At 44.3% G+C, this 16,317-nt stretch overlaps 1 protein-coding gene across 16 annotated transcripts in view; it reads left to right on the plus strand.

Moving 5' to 3' along the window:
• The window catches only part of ADD1 (adducin 1), a 76,402-nt gene that overhangs the window by 22,951 nt on the left and 37,134 nt on the right, over positions 1–16,317 (plus strand). Inside the window, exon 2 of one of the 16 annotated variants that reach the window (XM_036327078.1) lies at positions 10,480–10,614. The exons of the other annotated variants lie outside the window; for them this stretch is intronic. The gene's annotated coding sequence lies outside the window, so the exon portion shown is untranslated. The remainder of the gene's footprint in view (positions 1–10,479; positions 10,615–16,317) is intronic. 16 annotated transcript variants of the gene reach the window in all.

Genomic DNA, 16,317 nt, shown 5'->3' on the forward strand with positions numbered 1-16,317 from the left:
TTGTTTTGAAAAGCAGGGAGGTGCATGTTTCTGTTAATGATCTAACTTATTAATTATATTGTTGTAATTTTCTCCTTACTAATTTGTTGAACTGCTTTGCCTGTTAATAAGCAATATTTTAATCTCCCAGTATGATGGTAGATTTGTCAGTTTCTCTTTGTGTTCTAGCAGTTTTCGCTTTATATGTGTTGATACCATTTTATTAGGCATATATATTTTTCATCTTGTTAACTTTTTGTCGTTATGTAGTTGCTTTTTCATCCTAAAGAAATGCTTTTATTTCTCATGGTCTTTTTAATTTCATGTTCATATAGAACTCCAGCTTTATTTGGTTGGCGTTTACTTGATTACCTATTTTCAAACTTAATGTGTTCTGTTCTTATGCTATGTGTATAGAGGCTGCTGCAACAAATTACTACAAATGTGGTGCTTTAAACAACAGAAATTATTCTCCCACAGTCTGGAGGCCAGAAGTCCAAAATCAGTATCAGTGAGTCAAAATCAAGGTGTTGGCAGGAATGTCCTTCCTCTGCAGGTTCTAGGGGAGAGTCTGTTTCTTGCCTCTCTAGCTTCTTATGGCTGCCAGCGTTCTGAGGCTGTGGCTGCAACACTCCAATTTCTATTCCTTGTCAAATTGCATCTGTGTAGATAGGAGAGGGCAAGACCCTCTGCCTTTTTTCTGTAAGGGCACTGGTGATTGCATTTGGGGTCAACTCACTAATCCAGGATGATCACACTGTCCTCAAAGCCTTTGCCATGAAAAGTAACATTCACAGGCCCCGGGGGTTAGGACTGATACCTTGGTGATCATTATTCCGCCTACTACAGTGGGTGTAATGTCTGTCTGCTAATTGGCAGTTTAGTACAGTTACATTTATTGTGATTTTGATAAATGTGTACTTTTTCTAATACCTTATATTTTGTTTTCTATTTGTCATTTCCCCTTCCATCCTTGCCTTTTTAAATAACCAGGTTAGTTTGTTTTTCTTTATGTATTCCTCTCTTTTGGTTTGGGAAGTATATGCTCTATTATGTTCTTTTCATGGTTACCCTTGATATTTTACCATGCATATTTAGCAAAGCCTGAAATTAATATTTATATATTACACTAGAGGCCCTGTGCACGAAATTGGTGCACTGGGGGTGGCGGGGGGGGGGGGGAGTTGTTCCCTTAGCCTGGCCTGAGCCCTCTTGCAATCTGGGAGCTCTCAGGGGATGTCCAACTGACGGCTTAGGGGAGCGGGCCTAAGCCATCAGTTGGACATCCTTAGCGCTGCCACAGAGGCGGGAGAGGTTCCTGCCACCACCTCTGCGCTCGCCAGCCATGAGCCTGTGGGAGCGCACTGACCACCAGGGGGCAGCTCTTGTGTTGAGTGTCTGCTCCCTGGTGATCAGTGCACATCATAGCAACCAATTATTCAGCTGTTTGGTTGATTTGCATATTAGCCTTTTATTATATAGGATTCCTGGAGCAGACAAAAAAAGGGCATTAAAATACTTTAATTCCAATTAAACTCAGCGATCAAGTTACATGCTGTGTTGTTAGTATTTTCATCTAGCCTGTTTTTAACCACATAAATTGGATGTCATCCTATATAATAAAGAGCTAATATGCTAATTAGACCAGATGGCAGAACGACCAGTGGGCAGGGGGGTGGGGCCACAAGGCAGCTGGGGCTGTGAGGGCCTAGCCTTGAATGAATTTCGTGCATTGGGCCTCTAGTTATCACTATTATCTAAAAACATTTTTTAGATTTACTTCCCATTTAGCAATTTCTTTTTAAAAAAAAAATATTTTTATTGATTTCAGAGAGGAAGGAAGAGGGAGAGAGAGAAAGAAACATGAATGGTGAGAGGGAAGCATTGATCGGCTGCTTCCTGCAGGCCCCACACTGGAGATTGAGCCCACAGACCGGGAATTGAACCGGTCAACCACTGAGCCACGCCAGCCGGGCCCCTTCCTTTATTAACACTAACTGGTTACTTACCCTAATAAGTTGACATAAATTAACTCGTTTAATCTTAAACCAAGGAAGTAGATAATGATATTCCCATTTTACAAGTGAAGAAATTGAAGATTTCTTGAGAGATGAAAGTGTTTCTAAGGTATAGGCTGTAAGTGGTGAACTGGGATGAGAATTCAGGTGGCCCTAAGGCAGTGGTTCTCAACCTTCCTAATGCCGCGACCCTTTAATACAGTTCCTCATGTTATGGTGACCCCCAATTTCAGTGTTACAAATTGAACATAATTAAAGCATAGTGATTAATTACAAAAACAATATGTAATTATATATGTGTTTTCCGATGGTCTTAGGCGACCCTGTGAAAGGGTCATTTGACCCCTAAAGGGGTCGCGACCCACAGGTTGAGAACCACTGCCCTAAGGTCTAAACCAGCACATTTTTAAAAAATATATTTTTATTGATTTCAGAGAGGAAGGGAGAGAGTGAGAGAAATAGAAACATTAGTGATGAGAGAGAATCATTGATTGGCTGCCTCCTGCACACCCCACACTGGGGATAAAGCCTGCAACCCGGGCATGTGCCTTTGACTGGAGTTGAACCCTGGACCTTTCAGTCCGCAGATTGACACGCTATCCACTGAGCCAAACCAGCTAGGGCTAAACCAGCACATTTATTAACCAGTTAGCGTTGAGAGGCTAATGACATTTTGATGAAGACCCAAGCCAGATTCTTTCTGAACCATTGTTATCAGACAGATTTTGGAACTAAAAACAGGATAAGGGTGTGTTAAAGTTCATTTCTACTAAACACATGGTTAGTTGACTTATCTTTACTTGCCTCACCCAGTTGTTTTCAAAACCACACCCAAGTCTGTTACAGTAAGTTTCACTAGAATACTGGTTTAGGAATTGAATTAAAATGAGAAATCTCATAATTAGTGTTGCATGTATTGATACAGTTAGAACACTGGAGTTTTACTTAAAATATGAAAAGGTAAAATAAGATGAGTTTATAATTGAATGTTATTTTTAACTAAAATAATGTATTTTAACTTTTAATTTGTTAAACAATGTTTTTAAGTTTTTGGAATGAATTTCATAGCATGTTACTTTTATGTTCTCAGATATCAGAAAATTAAAATATTTATTTATAGAGTATTCATTATGTGCCAGATACTGTGCTAGATATTTTACACTTATTATTTCTAGCTAGAGGCCGGGTGCACGAATTCGCGCATGGGTGGGGTCCCTTGGCCTGGCCGGTGATCGTGGCCGTCTTACCCAGTCCCAGTTGGGGCCGATCAGGGCCGCCTGGCTGGGGAGAGGGACCACTGGAAGTTGGCTGGCTGCCGGCCAGGGGGAGGGACCACAGGAGGTTGGCTGGCCACAGGAGGTTGGCTGTGGGAGTGCATGGACCACCAGGGGGCAGCTCCTGCATTGAGCATCTGCTTCCTGGTGGTCAGTGCGTGTCATAGCTACTGGTTGACCGGTTGTTCGGGTGTAATGGTCATTTAGGCTTTTAAATATATACTAGTAGCCTGGTGCACGGCACATTAAAAGGGAATTAATTTCCCTAACCGGTTTGGCTCAGTGGATAGTGCATTGGCCTGCGGACTCAAGGGTCCTGGGTTCGATTCCGGTCCGGGGCATGTACCTTGGTTGCAGGCACATCCCTAGTGGGGAGTGTGCAGGAGGCAGCTGATCGATGTTTCTCTCTCATCGATGTTTCTAACTCTCTATCCCTCTCCCTTCCTCTCTGTAAAAAATCAATAAAATATATTTTTTTAAAAAGGGAATTAATTAGCAGAGATATTTTAACATTGCTATGTGCCCTGTCTCTATAATAGAAATCTGAGAGATGAAAGGAAATTAGTAAAATGTATATGAAAATAACATATAAATTTATTAATAAACAGTAACAAAAGGATATAACAACAGAGGCATGATATAAAAATGACAAAAACATGATATGAAAACAACAAAAACATGATATAAAAACAACAGTGATGCAAACAATGACTGATAAAGTGATTAAACTTATTCTAATATCTCCCTGTACACCACATTAAGAGTGAAAACTCTTTCAGAGTGCTTGACTAATTTCCCTTGTGATGAAGTACTTAGAACTTTAACTGTAACATCACATGCTCTTCAAACTCGAGAGAAAGCAACATATAACTGACCATGTGCAAAAACGGGTTCAGGTAGGAATATGCCTACTTTGTCTAGAGTTTGTCCTTGTGATTTATTAATAGCCATCACAAATGCTGGCATCACGGGAAACCGTCGTCGAATCAGTTTAAATGGGAGGCCAGTGTCAGATGGGGACAAATTCTTGGAATTAGAACAGCCTCTCCCTCTGCAGATCCTGTTAATACTTCAGCTTTGATAATGTTAGGTCGTAATCTTTTGATAATAAATCTGGTACCATTACAAAGACCCCATTTACTATTGAGATTTCTCAATAGCATGATGATTGCACCCACTTTCAATTTTAATTTATGACACGGCATTCCCGAAGGAGTAATACTATTCAGAAATTCGATGGGGAAATTTTCCTTTGTTTCTTTGTTATGGGGTGGGGCCACAACATTAGTAACAAAGAAACAGAATTAAAATTTTATTGTGGGGAGCCGCTACAGTGTTTTGGACAGGTTCAAGCCTTGGACTGATGAGAGGACACAGTCCTCTCATTGCCACGTGCAAGTCCCAGCTTGGAGGGCAGGGCCCTCCCAGCACAATTATAGCCAACAGCTGTAGTTGTGAGCTTGAACCTATGGTCCGAACACGTGGCCCCACGTGCCTGAGTGATGTGGGCTTGATAGAGTTCAGGTGCATGTAGTTGAGTAGCATTGAAACCCAGGAGAATATTTGTAAACATCTTGGTCACGCCCTTACTTTGCCTGGTAGAATCTGCTATAAAATAAAGGCATGCCTGTGGGCGTGCTCGCTGTCTCTCAGAGAAGCAAGCGTCCCACCGAGACCCGGCTTTCATTCTCTTGTCTGTCTTTTCTAAGCCTTTCAGCCGCCCCACTCAGGTTCACCCCGTGCTGGCGCGGCACACTTTAGAAAGATCTGCCTCCATACTCCCAGGTCGGGTTCCTGCCTCAAACTCCGCCCTTACGGGAAACAGCTCCCGGAAACAGCTTGGGGGAGGGCGCAGCCATTGCCAAAACAACCCCTGTAGGACTGACTTCCTTCCGCTGGGTCTCGGCTGTTCATCTATATGTGATGAACACCACCCATGGGTTTTATATAAGTAGATATATACATATATGTATATATCTTCATCTACTAAAATTGTGTGTGTGTGTGTGTATATATATATCTTCATCTACTAAAATTGTGTGTGTGTGTGTGTGTGTGTGTGTGTATGGATTGCCTCTACAGTCTTGGAACACATAATTTGAATGTATTTTATTACAAATGAAGGAGGAAACTGAGGTACAAAAGATGATCAACCGTCTCCTCATCAGGCAGTAGATTATGAGGCAGTAGTGGGTGCTGCTGGTGCAAAGTTGAAACGTCCTGGTGGGAAGTGAAGAAACATGCCTCTGTGTCTCTGAGAGAATTGGTGATGAGATAACTGGAAAATATCATTCACCAAAATGAGTTCCAGATGGGTTAAGGAGAAATGTTTACAATTCTAGAGATTGTGGAGAAATAGCAAAGTAAAATGTTTGTCAGAGATAGGGTCTTAAAACTTTCTTGCTGCATTTTATTAGCCATGTGCTTGTGAAGGAATGATAACATTTTCTTTAGAAGCAAAACTCAAAGGAAAAGGTTTACAGAACTAAATATGCAAAATGTTAAACTATTTACTCATTAAAAATAAAATTATGGGCCGAAACCGGTTTGGCTCGGTGGATGGAGCATCGGCCTGTGGACTGAAGGGTCCCAGGTTTGATTCCGGTCAAGGGCATGTACCTGGGTTGTGGGCACATCCCCAGTGGGAGATGTGCAGGAGGCAGCTGATCGATGTTTCTCTCTCATTGATGTTTCTAACTATCTCTCTCCCTTCCTCTCTGTGGAAGATCAATAAAATATATTAAAAAATAAAATAAAATAAAATAAAATTATGGAATGCCAAATATAACAAAAGGTCAATACACATACTTTTCTTTCAAATTTGTTGGAATAAATACATCAAGATTTCAATAAAGAGGTAGGCGGACAAAGAAATTAATAGACCCTATGGAAAATTTCAGATGTAAATATACATGAAAAGCATTCATCTTTGTCTACTAATCAGAGAAATGCCAGATAAAGTAGCCACTTCTGATCCACCAAAGTGGGGAAAGTTTAGTGATATCTCTACTTCCTTTTCAGAGTATGTGAGTCAAAGAGGAAGTGAAATTTTATATTAATTCTATAACCCTTTTTGGGGTTCCCTTTATTGTACATTTTTGTCAGGTTCACTCTTTAAATGGTTATTTAAAGATGTCTTCTTCTGCTATTTTATTCAGCAACTGCTCTTTGAGCTCCCACTGTAGGCAAGGCCCTACAACTACAACTTTTTAAAGGAGTCACATTTTCTGGGATGTTTATTTGTGGTGTTACAGTTATCTGAGTCACATTTTTATTGGCTTCTTTGAAATATGCTGTAGTTTTTGAGAAGTGCTCTGAACTGTTGTGTGGAAATCATTTGAAGTATGTCATACTCTTGGGATCTGGTTAGAATTGCGTCCCCTAAGTAAATGAGGTGTCAATATTCATTTAAGGCTTGGGGTGAAACACTTGACTAGATGGGTCATTTCTATCCTGTAGAACCCTGAGAAGTCAGGCTGCAAGGTCAGGGCTCCGAGATTTTTCTCAACACACAGTATAGCATAGTTGGGAAAGAATGACCTATTCACTCATTTCAAAGCCGGGCTAAGTTCAGGTTAAAAGTGCTGGTGTTACTTAGCTAAGTATTAAATGACAGATGGGAGGGATAGGCGTCCTCTTTGCTCCTCTGGGCTTTAGAGGTTCTCCTTTCCGGGCACACTGCTTAATGCTCCGGCCTGTGTCTGGAGGGATTTCTCCCGCTGTTCCAGTGACCAGTCGCCCCTTAGTGTGTCTGGGTAAAGTCAGCTGTTCACAGAATGGGAATCTTTTCTACTGTCCAAGTTTTTTCCCCCCAGTTGAAAAGATTTTATTTCTAAAAATCTAATCTACAGCCTCATAATTTTGAGGTTTTTAAAGCATCTATGCATATACAAATGTTAGACTTCTAGTTTTTAGTCATTTTGTTTTTTATTTTTAAACAACAGGGATATGCAAAAATTATAGGGTTTTCCTCAATCCCCAAGTTAAGTACTTCTTAAAAAATGGGGTTTATATATGGGAGCTATTGATATTCATTTAGATAAGTAAAGTAACTCTAGGGAATTGTAACTACCAAAGATTAATTTACTCGTTAGTGTTAAGTGTGTTTTATTATATTATAGGTGTGTTTTTTAAAATGTATTTTTATTGATTTCAGAGAAGGAAGAGGGAGAGAGATAGAAGCATCAGTGATGAGAGAAAATCATTGATTGGCTGCCTCCTGCATGCCCCACACTGGGGATTGAACCTGCAACCTGGGCATGTGCCCCAACCGGGAATTGAACCGTGACCTCTTGGTTCATAGATCGACACTCAACCACTGAGCCAGGCTCCATTGATTTTTTAAAGAGAGTGGAAGAGAGGAAGGGAGGAAGGGAGAGAGAGAGAGAGAGAGAGAGAGAGAGAGAGAGAGAGAGAGAGAGAGAGAGAGAGAAACGGATGTGAGAGAAGACATATCGATTGGTTGCCGCCCACTTGCACCATGACCGGGGCCCAGGGAAACCTGCAATCCAGGTTCATGCCCTTGACTGGGAATCGAACTCTCGACCCTTCAGTGGGTGGGCTGACACTCTAACCACTGAGCACACCAGCCCGTGCTGTATTCCAGGTTTTTGAAAGCCAAGGAGAGGAGTTTCAAGTCCTGGCTGTCAAGCTTATGCTAACCAGTGAACAGGACTTCATGTTGAGCGTATCATGCCCACTCCTCAGCAGTCTTGTGAGATAGGTGTTATCGTCCCCCTTCTACCAGTGAAAATACTGGCGCACAAACAGTGAACTTGGCCGAAACCGGCTTGGCTCAGTGGATAGAGCGTCGGCCTGCGGACTGAAAGGTCCCAGGTTCGATTCCGGTCAAGGGCATGTACCTGGGTTGCGGGCACATCCCCAGTAGGAGATGTGCAGGAGGCAGCTGATCGATGTTTCTCTCATCATCGATGTCTCTAACTCTCTATCTCTCTCCCTTCCTCTCTGTAAAAAATCAATAAAATATATAAAAAAAATGACAAGACAATATCTGTCTATTGTGAATAAATTAAAATCATACCTATTTAAAAAAACAAAAAACAAAAAAAAAAACAGTGAACTTGCCCAGGGCACAGTTCTAGTAAGAATCTGGGCTGGAGTTTGAACTCTGATGACCACAAAACCTTCCTTCTTCCCATTTATTACCACCACTTTCCGGCAGTTGTAGTACCTGAAAGTCACCCACGCATGTACTTACCACCTACTGGCCTCACTGATTTCAGGCAGATGGTAGGTGGAGAATAGAGCTATTGCAACCACTCGGAAATAGCCAAGCAAACAGCCTGTTCCCATTCAGCCTTCAGGTACTTGGGGCTGCAGAGTGCAGGAGAGGTTCACAGAAGCCCTTGTCTAGCCATGTTGACGTCTGTCTTTGTTGTGTATTCGCCTTGTTACATGGCTGCAATCCAGTTGTGTCTGTGCTATTTGAACAACTTGAAGTATGGGCTACATTTACTCAGTAGGTCATTTATATGATTAAATACTTCATCCCACTGCTTCATAACTATTAAAATGTGCCCCCAGTACGGAGCCACACATTTTTCAGGGAAATATCTCCCCTTAGGCTGGTGTTGGCACACAGTGCCCCTAATGTGTGTCACTGGAGCGCAGGGTAGGTTTTTTTTCTTATTAAATTTACTTAGAATTTTCTGTACTCACGTGTCTGGTCAACCTGTGCTTCTTGTCTTCCTGCAGTCTTTATGGGCTTCCCTGTAAGCACCAGTACACTTAGTGGTGAGGTCTAGAAGTCTCCTTTCTTGCTTTTCTTATTTCCCTACCTCTGGGAATTGTACTTGCTTGAGTCTCAAGTCTAGCCCATTAGAGGCAGATAAAGCTACTTTTGCTCTGTATACAAACTTTGGGAATTGACGTAATTCTGAGAAACATAAAACCCAGGTAACTCAAAACACAAAACCCAGTTTGATACACAGACTGTCCATTTGCAGTTTGGAACTTCAGATTTGGATCTGTTTAGTGAGCTGCTCGATCCCCAGAGCCTCTGCAGTCATACGTCAGTTGTGATTGAATGAAGCAGTGACAGCTTTTCTTAAGTCAGATAGATGCCTCTGACTTAATAGATGCGTCCAGTTTTGCGTTGCCAGTCCAGAATGGTAGACCTGAACTGGCTTTGTTCCTTAATATCTATTGACTGAGGACCTATTCAGTGTGAGCCCTGTGAATGCAGGAGTGAACGAGGCAGACAAGTCTGCCTTCTTGGAGATTACATTCTAATAGAGGGGACAAGCAATGAGTTTCTGATAGTAACCCTAGTAATAACACTGGAGTGCTTCCTGTGGGTCACACACTGTGCCACGCATGTTACATGATTCACTCTGAGGTGGTTCTGTGTTAACCTTGTTATTTCAGTTGTGGGTGCTGAGACCAGAGAAGTTAAGACCACTCATCCCCCAAGCTTACAGAGCAGGAGTCTGGCTCCATGGTTAGTTTTCTGACTGTGGTGATAAGTGCCCTGAAGAGAAAGAAAATGCAGAACACCCTGGGTGATTTCAGAGACCTGAGAGTTGGGGTACTCGGATTGGGTTGCCAGAGAAACCAGTCTCAACATTTGGAGGTGAAATTTGACCTGACACCTGGCTGACAGGAGTGAGGCACTCCCAGTAGCTGGATTCAGTTTGTTCTGGGCAGAGAAGAGCAGTTCTGAAAGCTCTGCGGCGGGAAAGCTGGGAGTGTGCAGACAGAAGGGAGGCTAGGAGATCTGGGACTCAGAATGGCAGCTGCCGGCCACACTGGGGAGGCCCCGGCTGGCTGTGGTCAAGATTTCAAATTTATTCTAGGGCCTGTGGGAAGCCAATGATGGGCATCAAGCAGGGGCGGGGCACGGGATGATGACATTATTGTGGAGAAAGAGTTTAAGAGTAGAAACAGGGATACAAGACGTGGGGAGAATTTAGAGTTGTTTCCAACTCGTTAGGTTTGCGTGAACCTCTTTGTATCTTTGTTTGCTTATTTACCAAAATGTAGATGAAATATAAATATCTCAGTGCTTAAAGAAAATGATGGCAAACAGACTAATTCCATCCCCCTTTCCCGCTCCCCAACAACAAATGCCAGTCCTCTCTCCAGCCTTAGCTCTACTGTTCTCTGCCTGGCGTGCCTAACACCCTAGCCACTGTGATGTCACCTTCTAACATTCTGTGTGATTGACTTACTCTCTGGTTTCCTGCCAGGCCCCCTCTGCTGGAATGTAAATTCCCTGAAGGCAGAAATCTGTTTCGTGCCCTGGTATCTCCCAGGCTTCCAGATGGAAGAGCAATGCCTGGCCCTGCTAGCCTCACTGTAGGTGCTCAGTACATGTTTGATGGGTAAGTGAATACAGAGTCAGTGGAAAATAAGGTGGTTTATCCTTTAGCTCCAAGGCAGCTGCATTTGAAGTCACATGGGATCTGCAGCTGCTCTCCATCCTGAGTGCAGAGTCTTCTAGACTTGCATTCTTCCTCTTCCTCAGTGCTGTCAGGTCTTTTGAAATGGCACCGTTTTGATTAAGTAAAACTAATAAATAGATGTTATTTGAGGCATAATTTTTCTTTGTTTAAATTTGCTTTTGGCCTTTTTTTCATTTCTGGTTTTTAGACTTTTATAATTTTCCCCTTTAATTATCAGTTGGAATTTTTAAAGACTTTAGAAGTTATTTGGATATTAATGCAGGAAGGTGGTAGTGATAATGAGAAATAAATTATGAGAAACTAATTTTATCAGTTGTAGTTATGACAGATATCAGAAATTTTTACGCCAAAACCGGTTTGGCTCAGTGGATAGAGCGTCAGCCTGCGGACTGAAAGGTCCCGGGTTCGATTCTGGTCAAGGGCATGTACCTTGGTTGCGGGCACATCCCCAGTGGGAGATGTGCAGGAGGCGGCTGATTGATGTTTCTCTCTCATCGATGTTTCTAACTCTCTATCTCTCTCCCTTCCTCTCTGTAAAAAATCAATAAAATATATTAAAAAAAATTTTTTTACTTATTTGGCTCAACAACAAAAATGTGAGCAAGAAGGAATTCAGTGCTGTGGCATGCGCACAGGGCTGGCCAGGACACTTAGTCCTAGCTTTGTCCAGTGATCATAGCCACCCTTTATTGTGTGTCCACTGTCTGCCTGCCGGACGCTCTGTTAAATGCTCCAAATAGCATTTCTGACCATATCCCTTAAGGCTGTCACTACAACACCCAGTTTATCAGTGAGGAAACTGAGTCCAGGGGGGAGTTAAGCAACTTGTCCAGGATCACACAAGTAGTGAGCAACATGGTGACTAGACATACACCAGGCTGCTGCTCTCTGCCATCTTCTCTCTTCTCTGAGCTCCAGTTTTCCTACTTTTAAAATGAAGGGGTCAGTGGTTAGAGCACCAGCCCACACTCCAAAGGGTCACAGGTTCAATTCCCCATCAAGGGCACGTATCTGGGTTGCAGCTTCTATCCTGGGTTAGGGAGGCAACCAATTGATATGTGTGTCCCTCCCTCCCTTCTTCCCTCCCTTCCTCCCTCCCTCCCTCCCTCCCTCCAACTTTCTCTAAAAATTAGTGGGGAAAATATCCTCAGGTGAGGATTAACAAAAATAAAAGAAATAAATAGAACGAAGGGGTAACATTTAAACTATGACAGAGAACTTCATCACATTGAGTGAGAAAGGCTCTGAGGTTCTCCACAGCCCACTAACCCCTCAGTTGAACCCACTTTTGTGGAGCTGCTCCTCTGAGACCGCAGTGTGAGATGCTGTCAGACTGCGCAAAAGGATGAGGCCCGGTCTGTCTGTCCCGGTGGGCGAGGGGCTGTGCTCCCCCAGTAGCTGTCGGCTCCAGGGCCGGTGTGGCCAGTGCCCTGTTGGTCAGCAGTAAACCTTGCCCGTCATTCCCGACACCAGAGGAAGGGGCATCAGGCCTGCTTGGTGGGCAGAGGCAGGCACCTAGTGCTTTGGGGCGGGGGGTGGGGGCTGTGCAGTGGAGCCAGCATGGGTTTAAAGACATGCTCCTCCTAGTGCTTCTGGTGGGAGCGCAGTCATTTTGGAGGAGAGACGATGGGGGGTTCTTTTAACCCTGTACATTCCCAACGCAACTTGAGAACTTGTTACCTTGCTATTTCTACCTCAGGCTAAGACAGCCTCTTAGAACCTACGTTTTATCACCTGTAAAGTCAGGAGAGGGTCACCCTACGGAAACACTTAAGATATGTACATATGTAATACTTTCAACAGTAAAGATTTAATTTAAAAAATATGTATTCAACTCTAATTCAACTAAACAAATGTTTGGTATCAACATGCTACTGGAAATGCAAAATACTGTGTACTCTGTTCATTTGATACCTCAGTGATGCTTATTATTTTATTTATGTTATTTTTAAACATATTTTTATCAAAGGGAGAGAGAGATAGAAACATCAGTGATGAGAGAGAATTGTTGATCGGCTGCCTCCTGCACGCCCTGCACTGGGGATCAAGCCCACAACCCGGGCATGTGCCCTGACTGGGAATCGAACCAGCTGTCTTTTATTTCACGGGATGACGGCCAACTAACTGAGCGACACTGGCCCAGGTATCTTTTCTTTTTGAAAAATTTATTGATTTTTAGTGAGATGAAGGGGAAGGGAGGGAGAGTGGGAGGGAGGGTGGGGGGAGAGAGAGAGAGAGAGAGAGAGAGAGAGAGACAGACAGACAGACAGACAGACATCGATTTGTTGTTCCACTTACTTATGCAGTTCTTGTATGTGCCCTCCTGGTGATTGAGCCTGTAACCTTGGCGTATTGGGATGACGCTCTAACCACTGAGATGCCCTGCCAGAGCTTGCTCTCTTTTCTAAGTTGAATTTGCTGGGACATGTGATGGCCACAGATGGTAGGTAATGGAATTTACGGGCAGATTTTATGGAGCCAGGCAGCCTGAGGTCAGACCTAGCAACCCCATTACTGCTTTGGGCCTCAGTTTTCTTATCAGCAGGAAAAAGTGAGTTCATACACGTAAAAATGAGTTTCTAATCAGTACTTACCACATAGTAAACAGTGATTGTTTTAAAGGGGATTTTTGAGCCATTTTATCTGTTAAAGAACATCTGGAGAGACGGGAATAGAAATAATCTGATCAGAGGAATTAAAGGCTTTGAGCTCACTGTCCCAAGCAGGACGTGTTTCGTCAGCCTGAGGCTGTGCAGAGGAACCTTAAACATAGGAGGGCGTCTGTCCTGCGAAAGTAGGGAGCTGGCTCGGAACGTGCGCAGTGAGGGTTCTGACTCGTGGTAGTGGGTTCTCCTTTATGTAGGGGGTGGATCCAATGTTGGGCTCCCTCCTGCCGGTAGAAAAGGGGTTTGATTTCCTTTTCATTGACTGGCACTGCACCCTTTCTAGAATGTTAGGTTTCTGAGAGTTTGTGATGGATTTCTGGCCTGGGCATCCAAGTCTCTTCTGCTTTCCCACCCGAGGCGCCGGCAGGGTGTGGACTGTCTCTGCAGCGCTGTTCCGAGCCCTTTGCCAGGCTTAGCCCGAAGTGTCGGCTCCTCTACGCCTGTTTAAAGTCTTGCCACTCTTCAGGGAAACACTAATACCATATGGTTTCACTTACATGTGAAATCTAAAAACAAAATAAATGAACAAACAAAACAAAAACTCAAAGATACAGAGAACTGATGATTGCCAGGGGGGAGGGGTGCAGTGGGGTGAAAAAGGTGAAGGGTTAAGAGGTACAAAACAGTCACTGGGATATAAAGTACAGCCTAGGGAATATAGTCAATATTGTAATAACTATGGTGCCTAGTGGGTACTGGACTTACAGGTGATCACTTAAGGTCTATAAATGTCTGATCACTATTTTACACCTGGAATTAATGTATGTCAACTGTACTTGAAAAAAAAAAATCTTGTCATTTTTTTCAGCAAAGGCTTCACTTTGACTTTTTTTAAAAGCTTTTTTTCCTAGCTTTATCTATATACTAGAGGCCCAGTGCATGAAATTTGTGCACGATGGGATCCCTTGGCCTGGTCAGTGATCGGAGCTGATCGGGGTCAGGCTGATCAGGGCCGGGCCGGAGAGGAGGCAACAGTTGCTGGGCCAGGTGCAGAAGGAATGGACGCCGGACGTTGACGCCCCATTGTCCGCACCCTGCCACCGTGCAGTTCCCTGCCTCCCCCTTTTCTCCTTCCCTCACTGCCGTGCTACCACCATGGTGGCCAGGCGGCGAGCCAATCAGGGTCTGCTGGGTTGGGGGAGGGACAGGGCATGGGAGGTTGACTGCCGGCCCAAAGGAGGGAGCTGGCCCTTGGCCCTTCTGGGAAAGGGGCTGCAATCACCACCACCCACCCCCAGTTCCCCGTCCCAGCCCCGGGTGCTGCCGGCTGGTGGGGAAATACTGCAGGAGGTTGGCCAGCCGGGGGAGGTTGGCCATGGGAGTGCACTGACCACCAGGGGGTAGCTCCTGCATTAAGTGTCTGCCCCCTGGTGGTCAGTGTGTGTCATAGCAACCGGTCATTTTGGTCATTCCAGTTGCTTAGGCTTTTATATACTAGAAGCCTAGTGTGAGAAATCGCACAGCCCTGCCCACCCACGCCGGTCTTTGGTCATTACAGCATTAGGGCCAAGGGCTTTTTATACATATAGATAGATATAAAAGCCTCAGCGACCTTTACGACTGAACAACCGGTTGACCAGTTGCTATGATGCGCACTGACCACCAGGGGGCAGACACTCAACACAGGAGCTGCCCTCTGGTGGTCAGTGCGCTCCCATGGCCAGCCTCCCGCAGCCCCTCCCCCAGGCCAGCTGGTCCCGATTGCCCCGATCAGAACCTCCTGTGGCCCCTCTCCCTGGCTGGCTGGTCTCAATTGGCCCCGATCGCTGGCCATGCCGAGGGACCCCACCCGTGCACGAATTCGTGCACCAGGCCTCTAGTTGAGGTATAATTGACAAAACTGTAATATATTTAAAGGGTCCTCATGACGATTTCATATGTGTGTACATTGTGAAACGATTCCCACAATCAGGTTGGTGAACACAGTCATCACCTCACTTGGTTATTTACTGGTTTTTGGTGAGGGATGTGAGCCTCACGGAGCTCTTACAGAGAAGTTAGGGTGTCCCTTGTAGCGGGTACCCTACTTCAAGAACAAACAGTCGAGTCACTACTATTTGTGAAACTTTCTCCCAGGGCTTGCTTACAAAAAATGAATTAGAAATTGTGTCCCTGTTCTTCACGGGCCCACAAACTGGTGATGGAACAAGCATCTACACAGGTGGTTTGGTCTTGTTTGAAAATGGCTGAAAGGAGGTAAGAATAAGGTGTCTTGGGCCGAAACCGGTTTGGCTCAGTGGATAGAGCGTCGGCCTGCGGACTGAAAGGTCCCGGGTTCGATTCCAGTCAAGGGCATGTACCTGGGTTGTGGGCACATCCCCAGTAGGAGATGTGCAGGAGGCAGCTGATCGATGTTTCTGAGTCTCTTTCTCCCTTCCTCTCTGTAAAAAATCAATAAAATATATTAAAAAAAAAAAAAGTGTCTTGGAAGACAAGAGGCCAAGTGCCAAGCTCAGGGCCTTGGGAAAGCTTCACAGAACAGGAGCTATTTGAGTTGGGGCTTGAGAAGGAGTGAGGCTGAAAGGTTTGGAGAGACTAGTTCAGTCAGGTCGTTAAAGCTCCTTGAGTTGGTGCCAGGCACCATGTGTGAAAGAAGGGGCCATTGACCGTTCCCTCACTGTGCTGCCTCTTTTGTGCTGCTGTCTTTGAAGCTCAGTAGGTGTTCATTCACCAGGTGACTGCCATCTGTCCCCAGCCACCTGGAAGCATCTGCTTAGCTCTAAAAGCATCTCTCTCTTTTTAATATCTCTATCTATCTATCTATTAATTGATTTCAGAGGGGGGAGAGAGAGATAGAAACATCAATGAGAATCATTGATCAGCTGACTCCTGCATGCCCCCTGCTGGGGATTAAGCCCGCAATCTGGGAATTAAACCATGATTTCCTGGTTCATAGGTCGATACTCAACCACTGAGCCACACTGGCCAGACTCTAAAAGTTATTTCTTGCCCTGCC

Source organism: Myotis myotis, unplaced genomic scaffold (assembly GCF_014108235.1).
Source record: "Myotis myotis isolate mMyoMyo1 unplaced genomic scaffold, mMyoMyo1.p scaffold_m19_p_1, whole genome shotgun sequence".
Taxonomy (NCBI): domain Eukaryota; kingdom Metazoa; phylum Chordata; class Mammalia; order Chiroptera; family Vespertilionidae; genus Myotis; species Myotis myotis.